The sequence below is a fragment of the Lathyrus oleraceus genome, chromosome 1 (assembly GCF_024323335.1).
Source record: "Lathyrus oleraceus cultivar Zhongwan6 chromosome 1, CAAS_Psat_ZW6_1.0, whole genome shotgun sequence".
Taxonomy (NCBI): Eukaryota; Viridiplantae; Streptophyta; class Magnoliopsida; order Fabales; family Fabaceae; genus Lathyrus; species Lathyrus oleraceus.
The window spans coordinates 340,115,490-340,121,305 of record NC_066579.1 but is presented as its reverse complement, the minus strand read 5'-3'; the positions used below and the strand labels follow the sequence as shown (position 1 = coordinate 340,121,305).

The 5,816-nt window shown below is 30.6% G+C and overlaps 1 long non-coding RNA gene across 1 annotated transcript; it reads left to right on the top strand.

Moving 5' to 3' along the window:
* Nucleotides 1–655: 655 nt before the first annotated feature.
* On the top strand, nt 656–1,187 carry LOC127135252 (uncharacterized). Its single transcript, XR_007808485.1, has 2 exons — nt 656–794; nt 912–1,187. It is a non-coding gene; the product is annotated as an uncharacterized LOC127135252 (long non-coding RNA).
* Nucleotides 1,188–5,816: the final 4,629 nt, after the last annotated feature.

The following is a 5,816-nucleotide window of genomic DNA, read 5'->3' as shown; positions in this document are numbered from 1 at the left end:
TGAAACTAACTTCTTTACTTCAATTGAACCATTCTTATTATGAAAAGTTTCATCCTTATTAATCTAAAATGTTATGAAATTCAGATCCGATATTTTATAGGTTATAAAAGCATTTTAATTACAGTTTGGCTAAATATATTTTTATTTGATCCCTTAACTAATTATAATGTTTCAATTTAGTCTCATATTTAAATTGCTGACTCATTATTTTGACTATCGTCATGCTGTCATGACACTTAAACACAACTTAACGATTTTTTTTCGAAAAATTAATATAAATCACCAATTAAGCTAGATGAATCGTTTTTAAAGGACTAATATGTAACTCTTTTTAATTAATGGACTAAAGTGAAATATTAAATTAAGTTAATAGACCTAATGAGTAATTATGTCTTAAAATAGTTAATTATTAATATATCTAGGAAAAATTTTAATTAAAAAATAAGCTAATAAAAAATTTGAAATACATATATTGTTTTAAAAAGTCAATAGTGCTATACCAGAACTAGATATTGTTTTAAATAAAAAAGACATTTTTAAAAATTAATTACTTCAAATTAAATTAAAATTACTTAAAATAAAATATCTTTCGTGATCAACTTATTTAATTTCTTATCATAAAACGATACTCTTGTCATCATCTTATAAATAATCTATTAGATTGGTTTTCTTGTAAACCATTTAACACAATTTTACAATTTTATCTAGTCATCTTATAAGTAGAATGGCAACCCACAACAATATCCTCCTCTTTACCTTTGTAGTTTTGTGCATTGTTTCCATGGTGGTTGCAGGTAACACAATTTTGTTATATTTTCAATTGAAATACTTATAATTAATATTTTCTTTGAAATGCATATATTTTTCAGTTTAAAAATATTTCTAATGGCATTTTAATTTATTGATTGAAGGAGTACTAGATGAGACATTACATTGCTTTCAAGGAATATGCCCTAATTTCAACTGTGCCAAATTTTGCTCTGGTGCAAAAGGTTACCCTAGAGGTGGTTACTGTTTGGGGGACTCACAATTGTGTTGTTGCATTGGAGCTTGAGAGATCTATGATTGATAATTGTATTTTCTCAACATCATTCTGCAATTTAGTATTTATGTTTTTTTTATTAAAATAAGATGATTAGAAATCACTATTCTAACCTCATTTCAATAAAAGAATTCACTTGTGTTAATTGTTTGCTTATTTTTATTTTCTTCTGACTTTTTACTCTATTATTTTACCTTTCCAAAAAAACAATATTGGCATGATTTCTCATTAGAAAAAAAAGTTATATTTTACTATATTTGTAATGAATTATATAATAATATTATAATAATAGTTAGAATATAATCCATGCATGGTTGAATTATGATATTAATGTTATTTCATATAAAATTTAAAATTCAACCGAAACATAAATTATTGATTTTGTTAAAATATAGTTCATGCGTGGTTGAATTATGATATTAATGTTACTATATATAAACAATTTAAAACACAACCAAAATATAAATTATTGATTTTGTTTATGGTAATTTTTTTATAAATTATTTTATTTAAGTAATTATTATTTACAAGTTTACAAACATATTTACAATATGTTTAATTTTAATAGTAATAGGAAGTACATTTTAATGAGTAATAGGAAGGATGTATATATATATATTGAGTAATTACCATAAATTTTATTAATTGGTTTATATGTTAAATTTTTTGGGTGCAAGTATATATATATATATATATATATATATATATATATATATATATATATATATATATATATATATATATATATATATATATATATATATATATATATATATATATATATATATATATATATATATATATATATATATATATATATATATATATATATATATATATATATATATATATATATATATATATATATGTTAAATTTTTGGGTGCAAGTACAAGTGTGATTTAAGAAAATAATAAAGAATTAAGATTTTTTGTTTAGAGACGAAAATAATCTATAGAAATTTGTACAAAATTCAGATGATGACATTCAACCTGATTGTTTCAACTTTTGTACTTGAATTAAGATTCGTAGGCAAATGAATAAAATTTAATACAATTGTTTGATTAATCAATTTTTGACATATAAATCATTAGAAAGTTAAATAACGCAATTAAATAATAAAATTTATCTTATTAAAATATAACACAAAAGTAAATAGTAATGAATATCGTTTTAAAGTTTTTAATATGACATTAATTATATTATCTTTTTTTAAAAGAAAAATGGTCATAAGTGTGTGGCAATGATAAGGTTCATCTTAAGTGCATTTTATTTGAATTGCAAGAGTAATATTGGCTTATTGGAAGTCTGGTTGTTATTTATCTTCTTGAGGAGTGTTTAGTTGGTTGATCCCGGAGTATAAACGTTGTTGGAGCTAAGGGTGTCTTAAATGTCATAAGTGTACTGTTGTGGGTGTAAAAATTAAGGATGGAGTTACAAGTCACCATAAGTCAGATTGGTAGTTTTGAAATTGGGATTTCTGAAGGTGTAGTACGTGTTGGTCATCTTTAGAGATATCATGGAAGTCAGACGTGTGAGAAAACCAACCTGGTGAACCATGCTCAGTTTAAGTAAGTCTGGGAAGTACCACTATTATGATTATGAATAACTATAAGGAACAGATCTGGAAGAGACCTACTAAGTGGTGATCTGGAAGAGATTAGTTAGGTATATGGTATATATTGATAAGGTGTGAAGTGGTTGGTCATGGTATGAAATTGATTAATTCATTCGGATTCATAGCCTTAGATGTAGACTCCCTGAGAGTGGTAATGGATGTGTACGATGATACTCTACCCTATTAGAAGGATTCACGAGTTATACTTCCAAGAAGGAACAAGGATAAGATATTCCTGAAGTTAAACATGTAACTCGGACTGCATGTTAGTAAGAGCATGAGCTAAGATTATGAAAGATGGGAAGGGGCGATTGAGATGAATGATTTTGGGATACGAAGTGAAATGTTATCTCTAGATGTGTGTGAAATATTGTGTGTGACTTTATGAGGTGTATGGACACTCATAGTTACGCTCTAGATTGCTTAAGTTCCTTATAAGTGGTGTCTCGTTGATGATTTAAAGTTCCTTGATGGTGTTATGTTGTTTTTGGTCGAGATCATGTATCGGTAGAAATCTTGAATGAATCAAAGCCCTACAAGAGGATTTGATATGGAATATAGTAACCAGAACCGGATATTGTCAAACTAATTTGGTTTAGCTGCATCGAACACATGATGAATTTGGATGTTCTACGTTTTTATGGTTGTAATAATGTAACCCCTGGATACCTATATTCTGAAGAGTGTTGGTCTTATTCTAAACTTTTATGCGTCATCAAGGAAGTTATTCTACTAAAGGGAGTCAGCAAGGTTCTAGTACCATTTTGGGCAGTAGGCACTCTAAAGGGTAAGTGTGTTTCTTTGTAGATTGTTATCTAAACAGTAGTGCCTAGGAATCCCAGGTGTTCCACTATTGGAATCAGAGTAGCACAATGGAAGATGATGGAAGAAAGAGCTCAATCAAGTCTATAGGGATCAGGGAGATAGTTACTCATAAGAATTGGAGTAAGACAACCTCGTGCTAATGGTGCTATCTTATTGGAGTAGTACGAGAGAAGGGAAACAATTGGAGTAGAGGCTTGCAACATGTAGCATTAGGTCAAGTGAAGTTTATAAGATTACCGATAGATGGATTACAAGTTTGTCACACTTGTTGAAGGAATAATAAGGAAAGAGTAGTCAATATTGTTTGTGGTCAAGGAATTAATAAGTTTTCTTATGAAGAATTAAGGAACATTGATTAACCAAATCAAGATAAGATGTCGTAATTATGTTTTGTGTAACTTGGTGCAAGGAAGAGAAGTCGTGGTTTCTGAGAGGAAAGTGACCAACTGATGTTGAGCGGTATATCATAGGAATTAAGTGGGAGAAAGTTTACATGTTAATCCAATATCAGAATAAGATTATAATGGAAATCAAGAAGTTTCAAGAGTTTATGAAAGAAGGAAATTTGTCAGCAGGTGATCGGTCACCATTTGCACTTAGTTTTCATCATCCATCCAGCATGAATCTTTAAGAATCGGTAACACTTTGTTCTTTCTTTTAGTTGATTTCCTAAGTTTTATCGCATCTCAGAATTTCCTTCTTGTTTTATGTTTTATTAGTGGTTCATCTCTTTTTGTCACATTTTATGCGTTTTCGTGGTAGTTCTATTTGGTTTCCAGGTCCAACAATAAGCCCGAAAGATGTGTAAGGGAATATCGGGAGTCAAAAATGGTTTGCAAAGAGAAATATGTGCAAAATAGGTGCTTGACACGGGTGCCCGTGTCAGCTTATGTAGAAGGTGGAAAACTTGAAGGCAAAAACAGGGTGCTGACACAGTTGCCCGTATCAGCCTGTGCAGAAGTGGAATGCAAGAAAGCATAAAATAGGGGGATGACACGGGTGCCCGTGTCAGCTGACACGGCCCGTGTCAGCAAAGTCTGAATGAAAAAGTTAACAGGGAGCCAACACGGGCGCCCGTGTCAGCTGACACGGCCCGTGTTGGCCAATTCGCTCCTTTTGCTGATTTTTATTTTTCTAGTCTCTTTGTAATTCCGGAGGGCATTATTGGTATTTCATGATGCTTTTGGATGATTTGGAACTATTTAGTCTACTATTGGTGAAGAAAAAAGGGACTATGGATGTACGAAGAATAGACAGACAAGAGAAGAGAGCTTTCAAGGGGTTTGAAGAAGAAAAGATTTTCAAGATCAGAAGAGATTGAAGATCAACCTTCATTACCAAAGAATTGTAATGTCTCTATTTTGTAATTTTCTTTCTTTGAATACTATGAGAAGCTAAACCCCCCAATGCTAGGGGTTGTCCCTGAATTGCTAATGTATGAACAATATTTCTATGTTTTTATGATCATCAACGTTGTTCTTAATTCAAATTATTATACAAAGTTCTTAATGCTTTTTTTATCGGACAAATAGAATTTTGATCTATGGTTAGGGTTTAGGTTGGACAAACCACCTTATCACTTTTTTTATAATAATACTTCAGTATAATCGCTTAGGAATAAGGATCATACTGTAGTAGCCGTAAATTCTTGTTACAACTGCGTATTTCTTAACGTCATTTTGAATAGCTAAGGAATTAGGATGGAAAATGACTGTTAATGGTTTTCTGCTAAGGAATTAGAGAAAACAATTCTTGAGAATCGGCGTTGAATAATTACAACGTAGATATTATATAATATGGAAGTAGTGTAGTACAAAGCAATTCATACATCTTGCCCTAGCATGCTTTCTTATTTTGATTAAAAGATTTTTATACGCTTTGTGTAATTTATTATCGTAATTATCATTTCAAAAACAATCAACAAACCCCCTTTGATCTTTTGTTCAATGGAATTATTGTAAAGGTTTGTACTTAATACGCAGTCCTCGAGGTCGATACTCGGGATAACTCCCATTTTATTACTACATCGGTGCAAATAGTACACTTGCTATTTTACCGATCAAGTTTTTGGCGCTGTTGCCTCTGAACATTTCCTTGCTGGTCCTTCCAGGAGAAGCAAGCGCCCAATCAATATCAAAGCCAACCACAACAGCAGTATCGACCACAACAACAACAACCATACCAGCAGCAGTTTCAACAACCCCAACAACAATTTCAACAACAGGTACCAAGAAAAGCAGATTGGGAAATTGCCATTGAAAAAATGGCGGCTCAAAGTTCCCAATTTCAAGAGGAGACTAGAAGTAATCTAAGAAAACGGGTGCTTCGATAAA